Raw genomic sequence first — 24,181 nt, 5'->3', positions numbered from 1 at the left:
TCGGAAGACTAAGAAGCGAAAGAAAAACGTCTCTCGGGCGCTTTAGCTCCGTGGAAGGAAATTAATGGTTTATTTTATTCGCTGGAGAAGACTCCTTCCATGACTTTAATAACGACGGCAAGTTCCGCACTATCTCGCGCGCGATGGATGACGAAACTCTTAATTAGATATCGGAAAAATAAAACTTTTTCGTAGGTCCGTCTCATTCACAGATGAAACGAAATATTTTGTTTCCGTAACTAGCGAACTGTGTTTCGTTCGAGCGATAAAATTAACCATGTAATTCTCTAGTTGATTACGTTCGATTTTCCTCTCTCTTAAAAATTATTTACTCGCTGATTGATTTAATTTCAATGCGTCGCGAGAGGCAAAAAAAAGAGTTGTTATTCCGAATGTAATTGTGTATTTAAAATAATATTGCTATATGTGTTTTTATAGTGATAATTTTCGAAGTATCTCGGTAAAATAATAAAGAGAAAACAGATAGCGATAATAAAGTTAAATTAATAACTTTTTTTTTTATTTGTTTGCCATCTATGTTATAAATTTCTGACATTTAATTACATTTTTATCCTCGCATTTTGCGGGGTGACTTTGCGGATTGCAAGTAAAAACGATACGTGTCATCGATTCGCACACTTTCGTCACGTTCTAGTTAGCCATCTGTCCGAGGACAGCGGGCGGCTAAGTAAAGTGAAATCGCTTTGTGTAAATGACATGGATCTAAAATAGAATAGACTATGTACTGTGCAGTCTCAAACGATAAGTTTGAGACCGCGACAGCTATTCAATTTTTTTTTTTTTTTTTTTTTTTTTTTGTACATTTCATTATTCTGCGTGTGTTCTGTCTTTCTTCGTCCGTCTCTCTTTTTTTTATTTATTCTATATCCTTCTCTCTTAATCCTGTATCTCTTTGGTATACAAACAGAATCTTTTCAAATCCGCGAATAATTCGAAAGCAATATCTTATGTTCGAAAATTTGTTCTGTTTATACCATTCTGTTTATAGGGACGCTAATACTTTAGTGCCTAACTATAATGACAGATGCGAATTCATTATTCGTAATTGCACGCAAGCAACTCACGTGGTTGCACATCTATTCGCCGCGCACTATTTGCGCTCTAGTGTAGTGTATTATTTTACCACAATTAGCTGTTCACATACGAGCTATTCAAAATCATCAATCACTCGAATAGTTTACATAATAATGATGCGGATTGGTTAACGATAATTATACATCACAGACTTTCTATATATATATTTGTAACATTTTTTTACAAAATGTTTTTTTAAAGTTTACTTTTAAAACAGCCTACCATGATTCGATTTATATGCAAGCTAGATGATATATATTTTCTCTGTGATTTTATAAAAAAATCTGCATCGTCTCAAGCGATTTATTTAAAAATTGTTTAAAAATTGTCCGCGAAAAACACATATGATCGTTACGCGATAAAATTTTTGAATTTTTTTTTTATCTTTTAATAAATAAAGATTTTGCGTATATCCCGGGTTAAATAATTCCGGCGATGTTGCTCGCAATTCACTCCTGGATGATACGCGGGAGGATGAAATATGTCATATGGTGGCTGTTACGAGGGCGATTGCCCAAGAAGATTGGCAACAATGTCTCGCGGCATTCCTTATCGTGTCGCTCTGCCGCGAAGTTTCCCTTTTTGAACTTCGCCTCCACCTTTCGTCCTCGCCCTGCCCCCCCTCCCCCTTCCCACCGCCATCGTTGTCCCGCCGACTCGTAGTCCTTGGATCGAGCACTTTTACGCGACGCTGGAATGCAGCGGGTTCGCCGTTTGTGTTGATCTATCTAGGTCCTTCTCCCCGTTCGCGTGCGCGCATGAAAACATCGCCGCTTGTGCGTAATTCCTCGTTGCCTTTTCTTTTTCCGATCACCGGCATTCTTATGGCATTCGCGATATTACGAGATTACTCGTTCCGTTAATTCTCACAGGCGCTCGTGTATCCCCTCCGTCGAGTTGCGATGTCGAATGGAATTTTACCGCTGTTTGCAAGTACCGATTTAATTGCACCGCGTTTTCACTTTCAATCGCGACGTTTTTAATCGCGTAGACACAGTAGACTCTGTCTCAATCTACAATTCAGTCCCGTAATCGTTTAGATGAGATCGCTCCTTCCTCGCGCTCATATTTCTATAACGCGAAAGCTTTTAAAATACATCTCGTGAAGTGTTTGGGATAAAGGCGTAATTTTGAATGGGCTGCGAATTCTGTATCTCATTAATCATGATGCATATAAGTAAACGAGTCAAGTGTGACTTGAAAAGGATTAGACCGATACTGGCGGATGTTGTTCTACAAGCGTAGATATAGTAACGAGAGTGCGCGCGCGGATGATGATATTGATGGCGTGCCGTGTTGCTTTGAAACAAAAAGCGGCGTCATGTAGATGTAGGGATTAGCTAAGAGGATTGAAGGTGGCGAATGCGATATCGCACGCGTGTGTCTGTCGGATTAATATGCTCGTAGCAGAGAGCGCGCCATTAAATCTGATCGTTAGTTCGTCACCAGATGAAAGAGATTTACAATTGTACGTAATAATAACTATAATATTTCTAAACTGATATTTATATCAATTGCGACGAATTGTATTTTGGTCATATACAATCTTGTGCATCTGCAAAAGGCCCATGAAATTAATTCGACGGGAAATTCGAGTCGAAAGATACTCTTCAAGATCTTAAATATATCAGTAAAGATTAATTCCGCGTGAAACAAACATGAATTTTGCAATATAATTGTTTTATAATTTTATAATAATTACCAGATTGACCAAATTGTATTTTAATTTTTAGAAATATTTTTTTAATCATTAATTTTATTATAAGAAAATCTACACTATCGCGTTCACTAAATTGTCGCAATTATCTCGATTGTTCTATCAATCATTGATGCGGATCACATTATTCGATTACAATCGCGTAAATGGTATCTTTATTTTTTTTTCGTTATTTCTTCACTTCCCGTAAAAATTGCCGCACGATCCTATCATCGGGTTATACATAAAGCAAGTTGTGAGAAAGCTGCATGCAAGATATGTATCCTCTTAAAATGTTCTCCGTTTACGTAACCAGTTAACCATTCAGGTAGGGTAAGAGAGAACTCGAGAACCGGGGATCAGGCAAGATCGAGCATCAGCAACTCTAAGCCCGCCGCTCATTTCTATCTCTCGTAACTGAACGTCGAGCTTCGCAAACTTACGTCGTCGTCGTCGTTTACGTAACGAGTTCACAAGCAGAACTACATCTAACTCGGATCACCTGCATGCCAGGTGCTGTTGCTCAAACTATCATCTGAGAACTGCTTGTCAGACGAGTCGTGTGTAAATCGCGGTTAATAGGTACGATCGTAAAAAGTTGACGGGAATGTCTTTTAAATTTGGTTTAATTCGAATTGATAGTCCATTTTGTCGCATTAAATGTGCAATTGACTAATTGACGGGAATGAAATATAACTTTAAAAATCATTTTATAATAATTACATTTAATCAATTGTTTCCATTTTTGATGAATATTTTTAATAATCAATAATTTTTTCATTAGAAATGTTTCACAGAAAAAAAATGTGAGTAGTTACAGAGTTAAATATAATTTTTACTTTCCTATTAATTAACGAAAATTAATTGGCAAAGCGAATCGATAATGTTCGGGAACATTCTTGTTCTTCTCGTCGGGAGAGAATTTGCCCTTTCTACTGGCCGACATGCTCCAATTAAAGACTTCCGACATTAATGATTAAGCATGTTTATCTTTCAATGAATGGGAACACTTGGCCATGGATAATTCGTACAAGCTGTTCTACGATCGCGCAATTGCAGTGTAACCACTTTTTCATACATTTATCACATTGATCAAATCCATGTACTATTCGATTTAAGAACAATCGAGATTATTGACAATTCAAGGACAGTGCGAAACATTTTTCCCATGATAAAAATAATAATAATAAAAAAAAATTTCTAAAAATTAAAAAATAATAAAGACAATATAACTCTTATAAAATTATAAAATAATTATATTACACAAAAGTCATCTTTGTGTCACGCGGAATTAATTTTTACTAATATATCCAAGATCTTCAAAAGTATCTCTCGATATTGGATGGCCTCGAATTTCCCGTGGACCACGTGGGCGTTAATGTTCGTGGGCTTTGCAGGTGCACAAGCCTGTATATGACCACGATGCAAATGTGTCCGGTGCGGAACCGCGTTCCGACATGTCAGATGACCTTGAACTTGACATCGGGCGATCACGCGCATTCTCTTACTTTTGCGAGAGTATGAAACTTTTACTTTCACTTTGCGCCGGATTCCCGTTTACGTGTCCTTAATGCACGCAATGTAGGCCGAACGAAAGGAGAACGGCGGCGGCTTCTGGTTCGCCGCAACATCTTTCGACGCAGATAAATCGATTACGATGAATGAGAGACTAAGTTTCTTCACGGATAAACGCGCATGTGTGATGTAAATTTTTTTTTTTTTTTTTTTTGCGATATGTAATCTAATATATTTTTGATTTATTTTTTGATTTATATTTTTATATAATCTCTATTATATATGTATTAAGATACCAATGTATATATAGGACACGATAGTTTTACGGACTTGGTATCAATGAACAGAGTATTTGATTCACAAATTACTGGAACAGCTGCGACAACAAGCGGTGCCAGAGGATTTCTCGGAGCGTGACGCTCATTGTTTTGCGCGATCTTGGCACGCTTGACCATGCGATGTCGCAATGAACGTTCATACGAGTCCGAAATTCTTGCAATTACCGAGCGAATTATACGCTCGAACGCTACTATTCGCACCTTCGTTGACGCGCCGTAAAATTCCGTGTAAATTCACGCGTGTCTTTTTTAGCTTTTTCACGAACATCGATTCATGCCGCTTCCTTTTGTCGATAATCAGCTGCTCTAACGCCTGTTCGCGTGATCGCGTGCTTAGTTACTTTGAAGGAGTAATTAAATGGTCAACTCCTGTATAGCTGATATATCTGATCCGGATTTGTCTCTCTACTTTTAAAGATAAGCCCGCTCGCTAATATTAATGGAGTGGCACTGCGAAGTAACGCTGCCCAATGGTAGTAATACTCTCGAAAAAACTCCGTCTAAACGACGTTCGTTAAGTGCCTGCTTTATTTCAAAAGCTATCTCCCGGATGTAAATTATTTTATCTCGCTGCGCGGGACAAGTACATAGATAAGAAATTATATAGAGCAAAACTTGCGTTTCCTTAAATATATATTTCGTAACATTTTCATCGTTAAAGTAAAGTTGATATTATAAGCACATGCCTCTCTATATCGTCGATGCGAAAAAATATAGAAATAGAAGAAAGATAAAGAATGATAATGCGAATAAGTCAAACCAAGTAAAATATAAAAGATTATACATAATACGCTTTAGAATTTTCTTTACTCTCGCATAATTTAGGAACGTTAACGATCCATATTTAATTAGAAGGGACTCGTATGTACATAGAATTACATCACTTATTGCGTACCAAAAACTATGTAGTACTTATAGTAGGTTATTCTCGGCAATTATTCCATAATCCTTCTATCGAAATGCCAAAGCTAATCAGATGGGAATGAGGTTGTAAATGCACATGAAAATGGAACGGCTTCGTATCCTCAGTTATTTTAGTACCTATTTGCCCTTTTGCCAACTTTGAGCGTCTTCAAATATAATACTGTCTTGACTGCCCCGTCTTCTATGTATGCTTGTTATACTTGGTAGTTTATCGTTCATACAATCGTTCGTACACTCCCGTGTATCTCAATTCGAGAACGAGCGAGTACCGCACTGGTGAGAACAAAGGACGAGTGGTGTAATTCGCCGGAGGATGATCCCGCCGACATCGTATTCATTGTACTTGGATAGAGAAAGGCTAGGAGATAGGTCGATCGGGTTATTTCGTTATACGAGTTTCGAGAAATTTGCAAACCAATAGACAAGCGAAAAAAAAAATGAGATAACGCATGTCCCTTCCCCCTCCCCCCCTCTTTCGAAACTCTTTATCTACGACACTCGTAAATCAAGTCGCCGAAAGCTTCCCTCCCTCGAGAAACCGATTAATCCTGAATTAAAAACGAATCGAATTACGGAAGAAACGAATCGAGTGGAATTCTTCGTTGAAAATGGATCCTCTCGGCGAAGGGTTAAACTTCTCCCTCTTCTCTCTCCTCTCGCGAGTCGATCGTACTTGAATGGTCCGGTAGAGTATCCGAGAAGTATCCTGACTTTGCAATAATTCTCCCTTTCTCATCTCTTCTCTCCTTTCGCTTCCTCTCTTTCTCACCTTTTCTCGTTATCGATCCGTCTGCGAGCCGCGAGAGGAAGATGCCGAAAGGTGTGCTTCGTGCATAGATTTTAATCTCGTACTTTGTTAAGTTTCGCAGTACGTTCGCTTATACGACTGGGAATCGTTCTTCTTAGCGTACCTTTTAGTGTTTCGTTAATTAGTGCGGCATTCCTGCGCACAGGGTTGCCGTTAGTCTCATATTTTTGATTTTTTAATCATATCCGTAATCGTTAAAAAGGGGGCTTCATGAATCTTTTTTAATTCATTTTATATTGAATAATAAGAATTAGATTTTTTTTTTGTCCAAATAATTTCCGGATAAAATCGTTCGCGATAATGAACATTCACGGATTAAGACGAGCAATGGGGATCGAAGGATTAAATCGCGCATCAGTTCCGCATTGCGGTCCACGCGTGGTTTACGCGCTCTCTTCTCGTCTCGCGATTGGGCTTGCTCGTCTCCTTGTTGCGTACTTGGCCAAGACTCTCACAAGTCCCTGACGAGCATCTCTCCTCGGAATGGGAATGGTACGTGACGTAAGATAGAGCCGTTCGTGAATTATTAAGGGTGGCGTGTACGACTCGCCGCCAGCAACGTGGGGAGCATCGTCGCGGTCGTGTCGCCCAGACGGACCTCTTCGTCTGCATCGAGGATCCTTGATGCGATTTAATGTTACATCAAACGATCGGTTTCGGCGCATGAGGGAACTTTAAAATTCACATGGTCATTTTTAAATTAGCCTTTTGAAAGAGAAGAGAAAATATATTTTTCCAAATCTATCTGAAGAAAAATCATTTCTCTCTCACATTCTGCTTTAGAAAATATCAATATATATTTATTACAATAGATATATATTTATTTTAATAGGATTTTGAAACTGCATGATTAATAAAATACATATATATTAATAAACTAAATGATTAATGTACAAAATATATCGTTTTGTTTCTGTTACGAAATATGTTCGCTTTGGGTGACATCAACGCTGATATGTCACATTTTTGCTTCGCATCGATAAGCTGGTGTTAGAAGGCGTGATGTAACAAATCGTTTTTAAATGAATGGGAGGGGTTTTAAAAGACACGGATATATCACTAGTCGTCAGCTGATCAAGTTGTATCAGATCATCCTCCACTTATATCGATTCTAATTGCGACGCTCATTAACGAAGATAATAATGATCGCACGGTAAATTCTTCTAGCATAAATGGCTAAATCAATATATCTACCTGAGGAAGCATTAAAAATAAATCCGATAATATTCGAGAAAAAATATATGTGATTTTTATCTCTTTCCCTCTCGAAATTTTTGGATAAAACGCGTCAAGTGTGCATAAATTTTTGTATTTACAGATTTGTGTACCAAAGAGATTTCTTTCCCGTTCATCTAATTAAATAAATAATGGTAACATTGAATTTTACCATCGAACTGAAAACGTGCCTAACAAATTCATTTACGATCTAACGAGCACGTCACGCACCGTCCCGTTAACTCCTCGCCTTCGCCTCCTACGATCGCCCGATGCGTCCATCTATTAATTACATTACACGATTGCTTCCCACGCGAGACGCATTTGCAAAGATGAAATTATTTCGCGATTAGTAATTAGAAATTCTGCTCGGAGAATGAAATTTCATACCGATCGGAAATGTGCTGGACATAATAAATAGAGAGTCAATAGATTTATGCGAATTCGCTAGACTTGGCGCTTTTAATACTATCTATAATAAGATCGATCATTTTCCGTGGATATCCGTTGCATTCAACGTAACGCGACATCATATTGTATCGTATCCTATATACGACGTCGTGCGTCTCTATCCGCGCATTTAACGTATGATACGCAAAACTAATGATTTGCAAGCGTGGGAGCATTCCATCGAGTAGATTGACTTTTTATTGAGTCGCTTTTTTTTTTTTTTTTTTTTTTTTCTTTTACGTCAAAGCTGCAACGCGCAGCGTAACACATATACAGTGGCGTACTCGTTACTTGGAATATCCTCTCATAAATTTTCAAGCGGCCGGAATCCTTGCTCAACTCGTGCATACCATTCGCACGAGCCACGTCCTTTGGTAGTAAGTAAATTACTTCGAAGGTCGGGTGTGCGATAGAAACATCAGCGAATAAACTTGCGACGCAATAAGTCTTATATCAAATAAATTTTAGTGTTGAATAGGATTAATTTGTTTAAAAGGAAACAAAGGTAAATATAGAGACATAACTGCGTCCAGTATACTCGTAACGCATACGATTGTCTTTTCTATTGATCGTTTTCTCGTATATGACAATTATACAAATCTATCGTCTTCTCGCTGAGAAATGACAGACAAAATGCTCTATCATTAAAATCTACTATATAAAAAATAAAAATATATAAAAAATAAAAATAAATTAAATTTTATCATTCCGCTATGTGAAAGTAAAGTAAAATTAATCTGACTATTATTATTGTCATTTTCGATACTTTTTATTTTTGCGACGAGGCGTACATACGCCCCCGACACAACGAGGGGGATTTTATGCTGCGTGACATAGACTTAAAGTCGCAGATATCATGGATGCAAGAGAGCGGAGGAGGAGGAGGAGGGTAAAAGGAGGAGGAATATCAAATATGCTAGGAGACAGATGCATGGTCCCACAGTAGTTTGCCATTCTTGCCGGTTTCGCTCTTTCCGATACTTGTTCCCTTTAAACGTTTCCTCCTCCCTCCGTCTTCCTCTCCCCTTCTATCTCCGTCTTTATCCGGCCGCCTCTGCCCTCGGTACTCTCTCCTTCTCATCGTGCGTTTCTCGCGTCTATCACCCTCGCGGAGCTCTCTCGATCGGCCGTTTTTTTTCCTCTTTCTCGCGTAATTATAGTTTCCACTGTTGCATGCACGTAGTATAGCCAGTTCATGATAGCTTGAGAGCACTTTTTACTACGTTACGCCGCTGTGCCTTTCGTGGAAAAGTTCACGTTTCATGAACGTGTCTTTTTATTATTTATTATGCACCGCTAGCTAAAACTTAATACGATCACGTATATACATCTTCATAAACTTTTAGAAAGAGAATGGGTCTAATACTGAGATCTTTATACCGCATTATAAGTTAAAAAAAAAAATATATAATCAACAATAATCACGTGGAGACTATTGCGTATACGAGTATTTCAATTCAAAATTTCGAGATACAATGAGATTTATATTTTCGTAAATGGGGAAAATCTTCTTGCGATTCTAGTAGGTCCTCCGGCATCCCCTGTCGTAAGGCAAGTTCGATTTAGCTAAGACCCAAAATCCGGCTTAATAATTATAATGGGAGGAGATACGATCGCTCACGTGGATCTGCGCGATTTATCCTGGGTGTGTTAATCCAAATTTAAATATTGAACTTTGGCTAGCTTCTTCCACCTCATTCACGTTTAGCATAAACTTCTACATTTCGCGTTCTATCACATTTCAATCTTCTTTTTATGTGTACTTTCTATACTATTCAAATATTTGGAACCTTCGAAAGGTAAACCTTCTTCAATGCTCCGCTATTTGCGATCATGAGAAAGTTATATGCGCGCATTTTGTAAAAAATAAATATTGGATTAGTTAAAACGTACATATCTTGTAAAGTTTTTTCTAACAGACATTTATATGTATGTGCGAAATAAAATGGAGAAGTTGCGTGATTTTCAGGTATAATTTTAAGATAATTGCATGGAAACGCATGCTACATTTTAATTCTTTCCGCGAAAAGCTTGTTGCGAAAAATTGAACCTGTGATTTAAGTCAACGAGGCATCGTCTTGACGTTATTTTTACGCGAATTTAAATTTACACGGCATCAGATTTTCGAAAGGTATCGGTGCCTCATCATTCGAGTAGATTGACTTTTATTATACTCGCTGAGGCAATCTAGGTGAGGAATAAGGCGAAATGCCTTCCGCGAGGCGAGAGACTGGGACGGACTATATCTGCTTTTCCGAACTCTTAATTATTCTGAAGCGATAAGTCATGCATTCGTAACGAAACAGTACGCCTAGTAGTTTTCCGGCGAACGACTTTCGGGAACGAGATGCCTTCATTTCTCTCTTTTCGTTACCGAGCCAGATTTTGGCTTGTGTATCCCGCGGAATCTTCCAAGAGAAACAAACACCCGAAATTCTTTCCCATGTCGGTTCCCCCTCGTCGGCACCTTTCGCGGATTCGATCGAAATCCATTTAACTCGCCGTCGCGGCACTGATTCGATTTTCGAGATTCTGTCGGTCTTCGGCTCGATACGCGCGCATCCGAGAGTGAAAGAAAGAAGACGAAGAATGAGTGGGTGATAGTGGCTTGTACGTGTGCGCGCGTAGACGTGTGCGAGCGCTTTCGATAGGTCCGATGAGAGTCGACATGCGCTGAACGGGGAAGGGGTGGGGGAGGTGGAGTGGCGATTAATTATGTAGAAAAGCTGCGATCGATGAAGGAACGTGCACCCTTAAAATATTGATACCGCGAACGGTCTCTACTACTATAATCGTCGCTCTCTCTCTCTCTCTCTCTGCTATTCTCTACCCTCGATCTAACAACCGCCACCGAGGCCGCGACGTAGCGAGGGGGCTGCTCGCCTGCTTCGCAGACTCTCTCGATTGTGTGTTCTATACCTGTAATATCGAATCCACCCAAGTGAAAAGTAATATTCGCCTCGGGATGTGGGCGGGGGCGTTCGGAAACTACCATCTGCCTGCTTTCCGTACTTCATCCATGTGCATACTTTATTATTACAGCCGCGGTAATTTTGCTTTGTTTCGTCATATCGGTCGGCCGTTTTGAATTCTCATCGAAACGAAAATCATTTTCTATCTTACAATAATCCGAGCGCGATTCGCATTTCTCGAGAGGATTTCGCAGTGCGGATTAAGGCGGAAAAGGCGGCATTTGCTTGCAACGCGGCTTCGATTGTGCAAGAAACTGGTATACGACGTTTCTCACAGAATCTCTCGTTTCTCTTTATTACGTTCCAAACGACGAGGCGAGAAAGTCCAGCCGCGCAGCTTCTTTTCATTCGGTATAATTACGCCTAATAACAGCGATTGCGACTAATGGAGAGAAGCCACAGAATAGATATCTGTTCCTTCTATTTTTTTTTCCGGGGCGACGACGTTAATCGCTTCCTTCTCGGCAAGCCCAAAGTATCCGGAGAGAATTTCGTCTTATTATTTTATAGACGCGCAGGAGAAATTAATAGGAAGGTTCCGTCCGCGCGGGCGAGATTCCTGCCGTGCAACTTTTAAATTCGTCAATGCCAGTCATACGCTAACAGTGGAGGAGAGGGAAGGGAACGGAAAAAGAGGGGGAGAGCATGGCATTTTCACACTTTCCTTCCCCGAAGTTGAAGAAACTCGCCGTGAGGAAAGCCTGCCGCGAGAGGTTTCGCATTTTCCGCGGTACATTGAGCGGAACGCAAAGTTCTCACGGTTATATCGTGTTTCAATCAAAGGGGGAAACGATGCATACTTTATTCGCCGAAAGAAATGTCTTTTCTAATGCATATTACCGTTTACACGATACACCTCTGGTGTTACGTACAAATATTACATCGAATATTTATAAGAATATATTGTGCGATAAAAAAAAGTTTACGTTTTCCTATTCTTTTGAAAATATTGAGTAAAATACTACATAATTACTACAACAATGCAATGTTGTCTAAGTCTGGGCTGGAATGAGAAAATTTTTAATTATAAATAATTTTTATATAGTTTTACATCTAGCTGTGTGTTTCGAAATTATGATATAATGCTGACGAAACGTAAACAACATTACAAATTGAAAAATTTTCGACACGATTTCTATCTTTCGAGTCACGTTTCTGCAATATGATGAAGTGTACTCAGCGGTACGCGATAAATTTATCGACGGGAAATAACTTGCGGAGGAATTGACTAGATAAAAAAATACACGAGTGTTATATAATCATATTTAAATACTTGTAATATTTCTAATATGTTATATATTTATTATAAATTTGTTTTATATATATATATATATATATATATTTTTTTATTATAATCGGATATATATTATGTTAAATTTATATATTTATAATAATGATTGTAATATTTAATTCGATTAAAATTGTCAAATCAAATCTTATCAGCTTTTTTCGTAAACATGACGTTTCTTATTTGTAAAAGTCATGCGTATCGATCGTCTCGCGTTTATTTTTATCGTATATTGAGATGAAAATAAACTCGAGAATTGGCACGAGAGATTCGATGGTGAGTGCGCGCTAGAAATATTGGTCACGACCGATCCAATAGCGAAGACTTCAGCTGTTCAATCCTATCGCGCTCATAATTTTTACGTTATATTTTCGGCGAATCTGTCGGATTTGCGGAATAAATCAGTCTCTCTTCTCAGTCGCATGACTGTAAACGTGAATGTAACTTGCTCGAGCATTTTTGACATGTAAACTAGCAATAGAATTATTGTATATCCTCGTGCAGCTAACACACGGTGCATATCCGTATATTAAGATATGACTCAAGACTGAAAGGGTCAATTACAATACGCATCATACCTGGTGTCTTATCTGTTTATTAGTTTACACCGGCAGTAACGATTATAAATTCTCCGCGATGGAGAATTCCGCCTCTCTCGGAGAGGATGGACTTGTCTTGAAAATATCTCGCGTAAAATAATCCTAGAGGAATGAAGAAACTGCGCGGGTTACCGCTGTTTGATCGCGAATGATGAAAGCGTTTTCGCGCGGAAACGCCCGGTCGCACGATGGAGAAGACCATTGTCCTTGCGCCGGAGCCGGTTTCGAAAGTCGAAAAAAATCGTCGATACGAGGGTGGGGCGGAGAGTAGAAAGACAGAGAGAGAGAGAGAGAGAGAAATAGTTGTACTCGTGGTTGTACTTGCCTTCCTCCTAGTCGGAGATGAAAACAGTCCGAGGAATCTTTCTCACGACCCGGGGGCATCCTGGGATCATCGTGTCGAAGAACTGCGAGGTAAAATGAAAGGGAAGGAGACCGAGGATAAGGACTATCCTTCTTTCTCGCTCTCGCTCCGGATGTTCCGCTCGTTTATTACGTCGTTGTTTTATCCGATTTTTCGCAAACGTCGAGCATCGTGTGCGATCTTCATCGACGGAGACGTGTGGGAATTTTAAGAATTTAGCGCGTCGATAAAAATGCGCGATGTCATTGTGCGACTAACGTCTATTTCTGTCGAAGATCTCGTCTCTATAATAATCGCGATTTCAATACGACATGTCGGGCACGTCGCATATTTACGCTCGCGTTCTTTTTCCATAGGCGTGACTTTTTCGTCGGCGCTTCCGCCTCCTACGCTTTTTCGTCATAATATAATATAATTGCACGGTCTCTCCCTCCTTCTTTTTCATCGCGATATAGGCGCATCCTTGTTTTCTCCTATGTGTTTACATCTATGAATCAAAGCACCTCTGGTAACGATAAATTCTCCATCCGCGCTTTCTCGCTCTCCCTTCGCTTCGTTCTTCTCTTTTTACCATACTCTCTCTCTCACTAACTCGCTCATGTATTCTCTCTTTTCTTCCGAAGTTGCTCATGATTTCCGTTCATTCACCCTTTCCGGTCATCACCCTTTCTTCTCCCGCTACCTCCACCGATCCGACATTGTTGTCTCCTCGCAACACATTTCCGCGACTTCTTCTCAAGATCGTTTACCGCGCAGCGACGATCTTCTGACAAATTGGAGATGCGAACATTGACCTTTTTTCAAAGTTCAAAAGAAGAAATAAGAACAAGTTAAAGAGAAGAGAAAAAAATGTAAACAAATTTATTTTTTAAAACTTTCTACGAATAAGCACACGATTCACTTGTATCGTTAAACTTTATATTTCTTAAACGTGTGTGCTTACTTGCAGTTTTCGAACTTTACGCAACTTTTGCAATTGCACCTTCATCGAGAACGATGCGTAAATTGATTTCGCTAATGGAGAAAGATACATTGCATTCGCGTAAATAAGAAACATGAAGATACCTTTAAGATCCGTGAAGGATTTATCGCTGGCAGAGTCCAAGCAGAAAATGCATCGCGTAATCGTCGAGTTTGTCATAACGCGTTTAGAAATGTTCTCACAGTCGGTCGTTCGTCATCGTCAAAGTGAATCTCGTCTTACGAATTCTGTTCTTATAATTCCATTTCACACGTTGTGCCGTCAACCCGATAAAAACCGGTTAGCTAATAATATCGTTAAGTTTGATACACGTGAAGCCCTTATTTCTGGAAGACGGATTGAGTAGATTTTAAAAATGGATTACTCATTGTTCAGTATAATATATACCAATGAAAAAGTAGAAATACAATTAATATTAATCGAGAGGCAATTTTTTCAAGCTAATTTATTAAAATCTCTTGTCGGAATCGAATTTGATAGCTTATCGAATTTTTATATTCAAAAAGAAAATCTCTGGAAATAGGTACTATTTTAGAATGCAATAAGAAATTCGAGTCTGCACTTTAGATTGGCAGGTACATTTGTCATATTTTATTAGGTCGGACAGATACGCGATCGTGTGTGGGCTTAATTGACAAGTGGAATTGGCGAATTCGTTCGCATTGCACAGGACAACGAGGTTGGCGTGTCTCGGATAATACGGTTTCCTCTTAAAAACAAGGCGAACCAATCGAACCAGTTTCCGTAGAACGAGCAACGTGCACGATATTATCTAATTTCTGAATTATTTATCACACCTCGCCCTTCTTTCACTGGAATCGTATGTCGCTTTCGTATTTCGGTATCGATTTACGGCGCGATTACGATTGTTTAATGGTACGAATGTTTAATTATTTTCTTTGTGTTTCGTTATCTCTTTGCCGACCGTTTGTTCGCGATATTTGCTTTGTTTTTTGATCGGATAAACGCTGATTCCGTTCAAACGTTGCGTAACCTAGATTTTGGCAATTAAAAATTATTTATGATATTTCTCGAACGGATGATAAATATTTTTTAATAAAAAAAAATAAATAAGAGAATTTTTTTTTATTTAATTTAAATATATCACCAGTAATAACAAAACTTTCAGGACAATAAAATATGATATTTCTCGGATTAAGGTGAACATCAGTAGCATATTCATGCATTTTTATGACGCAGCAAACTATGAGATATATATGAACGTGTCGCGTTTGTGGTAGAATCGTCACGCTGGATATGTCGAGCATCCGCGTTCATTTCGTCGTCACAGGAACCGGGTGTACGAGAGCAACCGAGCGATCGATAACACAGATAATCGAACGTCGAACGGGGACATGCCCGCCTCGAGCGTTTCTGGTTCCTCTCCAAAGTCGCGAATAATACCGCGGGTCGTGCTCGATAATCGCTTTTTCCGAGTCTTCGTAGAGTAGATTTCGATAGTGCAAAGAGACACGTCGACACTCCGCGTGACAAATGTCTACCAGTCTGAGATGACAGTAAAACGTCGACTAATAGCGTCTCTCGGTTAGCCTTCCATATTCGAGATCCTTTTTGAGCGTATTGTCCTGTCTGCTTTTATTGAAACAGCCATTACGTCAATTTAAAAATTACGAGTTTGTTATCAAGTTTATTTTATTGAAAAAACACGAAATTTATCTTTCTTTTTTAAATAAAAATCCAGTTAGTTTAAAAACGTTTTATTTCGTGAAATAGTACAGACGTTCAATGAATAACGTTACGCGACGACGAAAATGATGTAACTTACGATATATAATTAGCGTGGTTACGATACGCAATTGTTGTCTATCAAATCTATCCGATGCGGGATAGAACGTACATTGAATCGCATTTTGCTCGTTATGAGAAAATACAATTGGGTATTTATATACGCATTTGCGGCGTACGTTGCGAAATTAGCAATTAGCGCTAACGGCCTCGTTGCATCTCACGCTGCTTAAAATTCAAAATAAGACAAAACGATGCGCGAAGCGCTAACAGTGAATTCTGGGATGTAGCCAGAGAGCTACGGAGCTAATACCATTAACTCAACAATTGCTAAAGTGGCAATTAGACTTCGAAGACGAAGCCGTGTATGCGACGAACTTTGGAACTGAGATTCGATTGTGTATCTACGGAATGGCAAGAGATGGAAACTTGTACGCGATAATAAAAATATATTTATTTTACATTTTTAGGAATTGTAAGAATTTTTTATATTTTTATGTTTGTTTTGCCAAATCTTTTATTTTTAGGTAATAAATTTATTTTAAGATAATATTTTTATAAATATTGAATTTTATTATATATTGTATAATATAAACAGTATAAACAATAATTTTTTCGTAGATTGTTATTAAAAAAAAAAAAAAAATATTTGTACAAGTTTTGAAAACGATAAGAAAGCGATATATCTGCTCAAAGTATTTTAAATGTGAGTTTTTTCGTATAAATTACACCTTTGAGTCGAGAATGAAAATAGGATTTGGCGATACCGATAAATCTTCCGAGTCTTAAGTTTGTCGCTTTGACTTAATTGCCACGATTATTCTTATATAAATATATCCCTCGCGTAACCGCGTCGCGTTGCCGAAAACGTATCCGCCGCGATAAAGAGATTGCGAGGTGGCTTGAAAAATAATCATTAGGGGATGTTCGAGGGTTACACGCCGTTGATGGCCGTGGTACCAGCTTTTCAGGTCCCTTAGCCGACGGTGACGGTCGTCTTCGACTTTCTCGAAGCCCTTTAGCATTCGGGAAGGGTAGAAATCGCCCTATAGAATGGCGATCGGGGGTTCGGTGGTGGAAGAGAAGCGGTTGCCCTCGAGAATTCCACCCTCCCTATCCCTGCCTCCTCCAAGGGTTATGTAGGTGTTAATCGCGATATGTGTGCGAGACGCTGAACGTAGAAGAGAACACCGGGATCAGGTAGTAAGCCGCGAAATATCGACCGTAGATGTTGTTGATGCAAACGGTAACCATGGGTGACTCGGCTAGGTTGACCAATTGCAGTCTTCACGGTGGCCATACACGACCAATCGGCTCGCGATACGCTGCCGGTTTTTTGATTGGGCGATACCAGGGATAAGAGACCAGTTCGAGGCCATCGGGACTCACAAATGAACGTGGACACTTGAAGCGGAGAACATCGGCCTGCTGCCTACGACCGTGCAAAGTGCCCGTCGTCGTTCTTCGTCGTCGAACTTGGTCGCCGTCGCCGTCGTCGTCGCCGTCGATCACCTCGCTCGTCTTCTTATCGCGTAACCGCGACCCACGTATAGCGATTCGGATTTTGTGTCTATCTCTCGATTATCGATATCGCCGGGCCTCTTCTACGTAAGATTTTTTTATAATCAACTTTAAGGTCTGGAGCTCGATCTCCAACATGACCACCGCACGCTACTTGTGGATGCACTTGATGTTTCGCTTTGTTACGTAACCCGCCACTTGCTTTGTGACGGTCCTCGATCTCTGAATCCGAGTCAATGGATATTCCAGCGAATTTTTCTTAGTTTCCCTTCGACGATTTTTTCCGTGCACCACAGCATCAGTTGAATGCAGTTATGCGAGAGATAATTAGCTTTAAAACGATATTTATGATCACGTAGTGATCATAGATATAGATTTTTGGATTTTTTACTTTATAGCATTTTTGAAACAAGCCAGATATGAATATGTAAATTAAATTTTTTTATTAATCTCTTGTTGCATATTGCATCTAATTCTGTTATTCGATGATACAATTTCTATTGATTTAATCGACGCACACACGTCCTTCTCGCTTTTCAATTTGTTCGATATTAGAGAGCTTTAATCACGTTTTTTTTTTTTAAGCTAAATCAGTAGGAAGAAGGAATTGTGTGAAAATATATATTTTTAATATATTTAAGAAGTAGAAAGACGATTGGCTTTCGGTTTGTTCGATTTCTTTGATATAGAAATTTTTTTAAGGCACTCGATTAATCTAGCGCAATTGATCGTACGTCGTAGATTATTCTTATAACAGATATCACGGGCTAACAGAGTGGATTACAATGTACTTTGCGCTATAACACGCGTTTCGGTCGAGCACGTATTTTGCATCGGATTCGCCCGCTTTCAGCCACCACCACCACCATTACCATTACTTCCACCACTACCATCGCCGCTACTACTATCGTCAACAGCAGTCACCACTGTCACTATCGTCCCTTCCCGCTTGATCTATGTGTTTGTCGGAGCGAAATTAAGTTATTTCATTATCTCACGCTATTGTAGCTATTCCCATCTGTATAGACACGCTGTTGTTTCGGCGCCGAACTGGCTTCATCCGTCTCTTGAGAGAGAGAGAAAACTCGCACGACAGACACATTAAGAGGATTCTATAAGTTTTTTGCTTCTCTCGTGATCAAGTGACGCGTTAATCCTGAACTCGACAATATACGTATCTTGTACCGTAAACTCTCGCGATTTTTTGTATTCTTTTCGTATAAATGAGATTTGCCTCTCTCTTAAGTATTATATTGTATTTTGTATCTTGGAAAACCGTAAAGAAAAATAAATACTCTACATCATATATATTGTATATTTAAATCTACGTTCGAATCAATAACATTTCGTTTGTCATTTGTTTTGTTTATACGCGAGTATGTATACTTTGAGCGTGTGTCGGAATCTTTGCGTAGAAACATTCCACAACACACGCACGTGTTGTATGTCTCTTCCGAAAACGAGTTTGGCGGACAGCTCAGTCCTCTCGTCGAGCTCTCGCATCGTGGATCGTATGGCGAATCTGGAGCATAATTTTATCGCGTTTTGTGTTTCAGACTGACTGAGTGCTGGCATTGATCGTGGAGTAATTTACTTCTGTGTCAAGGTGAGTCGATAAATACGTTTACTTTGTGAATTAGCTGCTTCGTAAACTTGAGAGAATACGATGAGATAAAAGTGTCACGCGATATCGAGTCTTGTATCAGAGTGTCTGGCGTTAATTAATTTATATTTAATCTCAGATGTCACATATTTAAATCACTTTCAAATAGATCACGCGAATTTTTTACGCGCGAATAACGCTATTTTCATAAAATTTCAAGGGTAGCGAATCGGTTGCGAAAGTATCGTTCATTATCATGTTACTGGAATATACTTTTCTAATTGTTAATTACGTTCTTTATACTTATGTACGAAGATTGACGATAAGATCGCCGTGTGGCCTTCTCGCTTATTCCGGCAAAAAGACGGATCGCGGTTAGCATATGCCATTCATAAGCGCCGCATAATTTTCCCCGGTTTCTCCAGCTGTTCCGTCGCCGTCGTCGTACGAAATTGGAGTGATTCAGGAATCCTTACTTGATCGCGTAAGAATAATGTTATTCGTTACCCATCTCTCGCATTCGCCTGGTATTCGGATGAACCGGTGACGAATATGAGGAAAGCCGCAAGAGCTAACTGTTCCCTCCGCGCCCGTTTTCATTTTCAATTATACTCGCTATTTATATCCACGTAAGCCTCTCTCTCGGCAGATTAAGACGATAATCAAGTCGTCGGAGATATACGACGATTCTCTAATCGCGAACGTGAAAAGCGCGCGCGACGCTTTTAATTATGTCAAACGGTGGATAATGAAACCGGAATGAAATGTGTCGTTAAAATTGTATATTTCCGCGCTAATAATCGCGCACGAATACATAACTTCATTAAACATTATTATTACTCAACCCATCGCTAATATGGATACCCGGCGTTGTAATAATAACGATACGCGATAAAACAGCTTTCATCGTAATGCGTAAAAAACGCGAACGTTTATTTAAAATAACGAAGGAAATTATTCTATACCTTATAATTATGCGAAATTACGTGAAATAAATATATTATATATTTGCGCGAAATTTCAAAGAGCAATTTTCACAACGCATCTTTAATTTTTTTTTTACCTTTCTACGCCGAAAAACTAATTAATGTAAACCTTACGTCATATGCGGAGTTAAACTGTTGCAACACCCGACGCGAATATTCATTTTCGACGCGAGAGTGAGGTAAAGTTTCCCGTTTCTTTTCGTCTGGATCAAGAGAAGGAAAGAAGGACAGAGAGAAAGAGAATCACGAAGCGTGACTGTGAATTCTCGTCTCAGCCGTGAAATCACAATATCCATCCTATTCAACTCGCTCTCGTTTTGTGTCCTTTCCCTTTCTCTTCCTCGTTGTTTCTTTATTGTTCATATTTTGTCGATTACTTTCCACCGACACGATGAACGGAAACGTCTTCTTCGAATCTCTACAAGAATGAGTCGATCGTTATTTAATTATCATCGATCCGATAACTGATAATTACGCGCGCTGTCACTGATATTAGTAATTATTTAATGTGCTTGTCGGAATTCTCTTTTTTATCGAATTTTCAGTAACTTTTGCGATGTTGATTTTTTTCCCCCATAAATATAAAAGCGCATATAAAAATCAATCTTAAAAAAAAAAACATTTAGCCGGAGATGCTAAAGCTTTTCGAATAATTTTTTTAACATTGTACGTTCACCGGCTTTTTATAATCCCGCTTATTTTGCGTTGCATCGCATTATCGTCACTCTGAAAAGTATAATCCTTTCGCGTTCGTTACGGTTCGTTAATCCATATCTCGGCAGAAACGGATGGACGTAATTTGAAAGCGAAAAAAGGGGATCGAGCATAGCAGATTGTTACATGTGTTTACCGAATATTAATCAGTCCGCGTGTCATTGAACTCGCCTTTCTTTAATCGTGTAATACCGGCGACACGAACGAAATATTCTGCAGAGAACGGATCGATACCTGAAATATACAGTAAAGTATTTTTTTTCCGTATTTTTCCGTTGTATAATCGTCATTAGAAAGCAATCGCGCTTAATAGCAATTGTAACGATTTGTCATCAGCATTCCGCATCAGTATTTGATCTTTGACTGCTCGAGAGTTTCCTAAAGTTACTGCAAATAATTGCGAGCAATGAAAATAGAAAACGCGGAAATATATGGAAATCGGAGAAAGCCGTACAGACACAAAACATACAATTATACGAACGGGTATGCGGTGGAGTGCAGTCGCAGAGAAACGTGTCATAGGATATCGGAAAAGTGGAGGACACTGGAAATAAGAGAGAGAGAGAGAGAGAGAGAGAGAGGGGGGGGAAAGAGTAGGAAAAGAGGGATGAGTTTATGTAATACGATAATGTAATTTAAGCGGTACACGATGAAGTAAGACCGAGCTATTAGCATATTGAGGAGCGATATATCGAAGTGAAAAAGTCGGAATATATCCTCTTGGGAAGAACGAAAGGCTTGGATGTATATGGAGGCGCAAGAAGAGTAACCGGATGTTCGCGAGAACCACAGAGATACGAGACGCGAATTCGATTTTGTTTTGCCTTTGCGGTCGTAAAGCTGTTTCTATCGTCGGTCGTAACTTTTAGAGCGAGAATTTCTCTATGAAGATTTTATCTGTTTATTCCGGAGTATCTCCCTTAGTCGTTTGGGGGCTAAAATCGTGCTTCCATATCGATAAACAGATGCGCCCGGGTTTTCGTCTCTCGGATTATTACGATCCCCTTGAAAACACGTTCTGGAATCGTATCGCGAGTTCCCGCTGAATCACCCTGTATATACAACGGACGAAATTGCGGGGTGGGCGCAGAAGAGGGAGAAGAAAGTAAGGGAAGAAAAGGCAAGAGAGAGAGAGAGAGAGAACGAAGGGACGAGGGCGCATCATTGGCGCATGCGCGCCGACGCAACAATATGGTGAATTCCGCGAAGCGGCCCAGTATCCACCCGACCGTCAGCTGATCGATATACTTCCGCACGCACGCCACGTCATACGCGCCGTACCCGAGTGCGACACGCATGTCATGCATCGGCCTGACCGTTACGCGTGCGACTTTACGCCGCGGTGTCGCGCATTCGCCGATCTGTGCTCGGGATTTCGTGTTTGTGTTACGTCGTCGTACGTGTCGTCGTTCTCGTCTTCGTCATCCTCGTCGTCTCTCTCGTTGTCGAGCGACGGACGAACGGAACGCGTTCGGTCAACGACGGGCTCTTCTCGACGTAGCTAGAGTCCGAAGGGGAAAAGAGCTTCGCCGATCGCAGGTATGTCGAAACGTGCCGCCCGATCGCGTTTATCAAATCGAATTATAAGCGTCTCTTTCTATAGCTGCGGCCACACGTCGTGATTCCGTGGCACCACTACGGCAATATTCTAACTAGTTGATTGTTCGGTGCGCTGAGTTTTGAAATGTTTGAGAAGTCTTTATCTTCATTCAAACATGAGAGAATCAAATTCTTCTTAGAAGCGTCTCTATTATGCGAATAATTTGAAACTAATTCGGAATCTATGCAGATATCGTGATTTTATCTAAATGTATGTAGAAGTTTTTCTCATTCTGATGTCATGACATTTAATTGTATTTTAAAAATAGTATAATTTTTTATTATTAAATACTGAAACAATTTTTAATTTCCCATCAAGTTAATGGGGGGAAAATTTAGAATATCTATTTTACTATATAATTTCTTTTACAATTCTATATTATTTATTAGTTTATTATGACGAATTTAGTTATAATTACATATTTAATTTACATAATTTATCATTTTATTAATCGATGCATTAATTTCTTCCAATAAACTTTATCTCTCTAATAATTGTATGGCATTCTTTTTGTACGACCTGTAGCTTTCGCGGGATGCTTCGTATTCTTCGTCGATGCATGCGTGGCAGCGTATAATCTCGACGGTGTCGAGTGTCGCGGTTAGTCAGCGATTCGCCGCTCACGTAAGCGACGTAATCGCGCTTTCGGTATAAACAAGAGCCCCCGTTTATGGACGCGCGTCTCTTCTGGAAACACGATACTCGTGCAGCTTTTTATCGGCACAATCTGGCCTAAAAACCTTAAAAGTCTTATCGCGCGTCGCATGACCCCTGCCATCGGCAGGGATTCTTCGCCTCCGCAACCGTGAAATTCTCATCGCGCGGCAATCTCGGAGCCGTTCATTGACACTCTCTTTCTCTCTCTCTCTCTCTTGCGTCGCGATGCATCCGCATTACTCGCTCGCGCGCGCACACTTCGCTCGCATCGTGCATACACGCCGCTCCTCTCGTTTCTCTCTCTCTCTCTCTCTCTCTCTCTCTCTCCCCCTCCCCTCCTCGGATCTCTCCTCTTCCCCGCGATCTCCCTCTGCGAGCGATTCGCCCCACCAGTGCTCGAGCCTCCTCGCGACGAGGAAGAGGTGGACGTGTCTCGCCGAAGAGGAACGAGCTTCGGCCACTTGGCGAAGTGAAGTTTATTCCGTGTTTTCTCGGCCTAGTGTCAGTTCTGGCGTAACCGCGTCCGCACGCGCGAAATTATCACGCCGCAATTACGCTCGCGCGACATTCTTCTTTAAAAAGGAACATCGGAGTGCGCGGAGTCTCGGCAGTTGATGTTCTCGCGTCTCACGTCAGGACGCGCTCACCAGGTTCGTTCGCGTCGATCGGCTCTTCCAGGGAAATCCGGACGCTCTCTAAGCGGAAACCGGAATGTCGCGGAGGACGATGCGCTACCGTTTATCGTACAAAAGATTACGTCCCTTGTGGGAAGGTTGAACGAACTTTTGAATGCAGCTGCCGTTGCGTTTGGCACGTTTCATTGTCCCTGACCTATCCCTGGCGGGATGGGGGGGGGAGGAAAAGGGAGGGGGCGTCTGGAATTTTCAACCTTGAATGCTCGCGCGATCGTGATTCGCGAGCGTGCACGGGCTCGTGCAATCGGCACCGTGAAGTTTACTCTCTCGCTATACATATCTGGTGACAGTGATCTAGCAAAAGTGCTTCAAGGTTCCCCTTCGGTCAGTCCTTGAGATCCGCGCGAGGGCAGCGAAGCGCGATCGTGCGTTTTAAACGCTGAATTCGATCGGTCGTTTTGTCCAAAAAACGG

The 24,181-nt window shown here is 40.2% G+C and overlaps 1 protein-coding gene across 7 annotated transcripts in view; it reads left to right on the top strand.

The window, feature by feature from the left end:
• The window catches only part of Hnrnp-k (Heterogeneous nuclear ribonucleoprotein K), an 84,134-nt gene that overhangs the window by 4,742 nt on the left and 55,211 nt on the right, over window positions 1-24,181 (top strand). For 2 of the 7 annotated variants that reach the window (XM_070316281.1, XM_070316272.1), the window contains exon 2: window positions 19,070-19,119. The gene's annotated coding sequence lies outside the window, so the exon portion shown is untranslated. Of the gene's footprint in view, window positions 1-17,308; window positions 17,601-19,069; window positions 19,120-22,335; window positions 22,356-23,476; window positions 23,724-24,181 lie in introns of those variants that run through there. The other 5 variants (XM_070316316.1, XM_070316263.1, XM_070316308.1 and 2 more) reach the window with 5 other exon arrangements.

The sequence above is a fragment of the Polyergus mexicanus genome, unplaced genomic scaffold (assembly GCF_030449975.1).
Source record: "Polyergus mexicanus isolate NDT 795.1 unplaced genomic scaffold, iyPolMexi1.0 SCAF_1, whole genome shotgun sequence".
In the NCBI taxonomy this organism is placed as follows: domain Eukaryota; kingdom Metazoa; phylum Arthropoda; class Insecta; order Hymenoptera; family Formicidae; genus Polyergus; species Polyergus mexicanus.
Note: the sequence above shows the minus strand (reverse complement) of the source record. Positions and strands in the feature narration are given on the sequence as shown.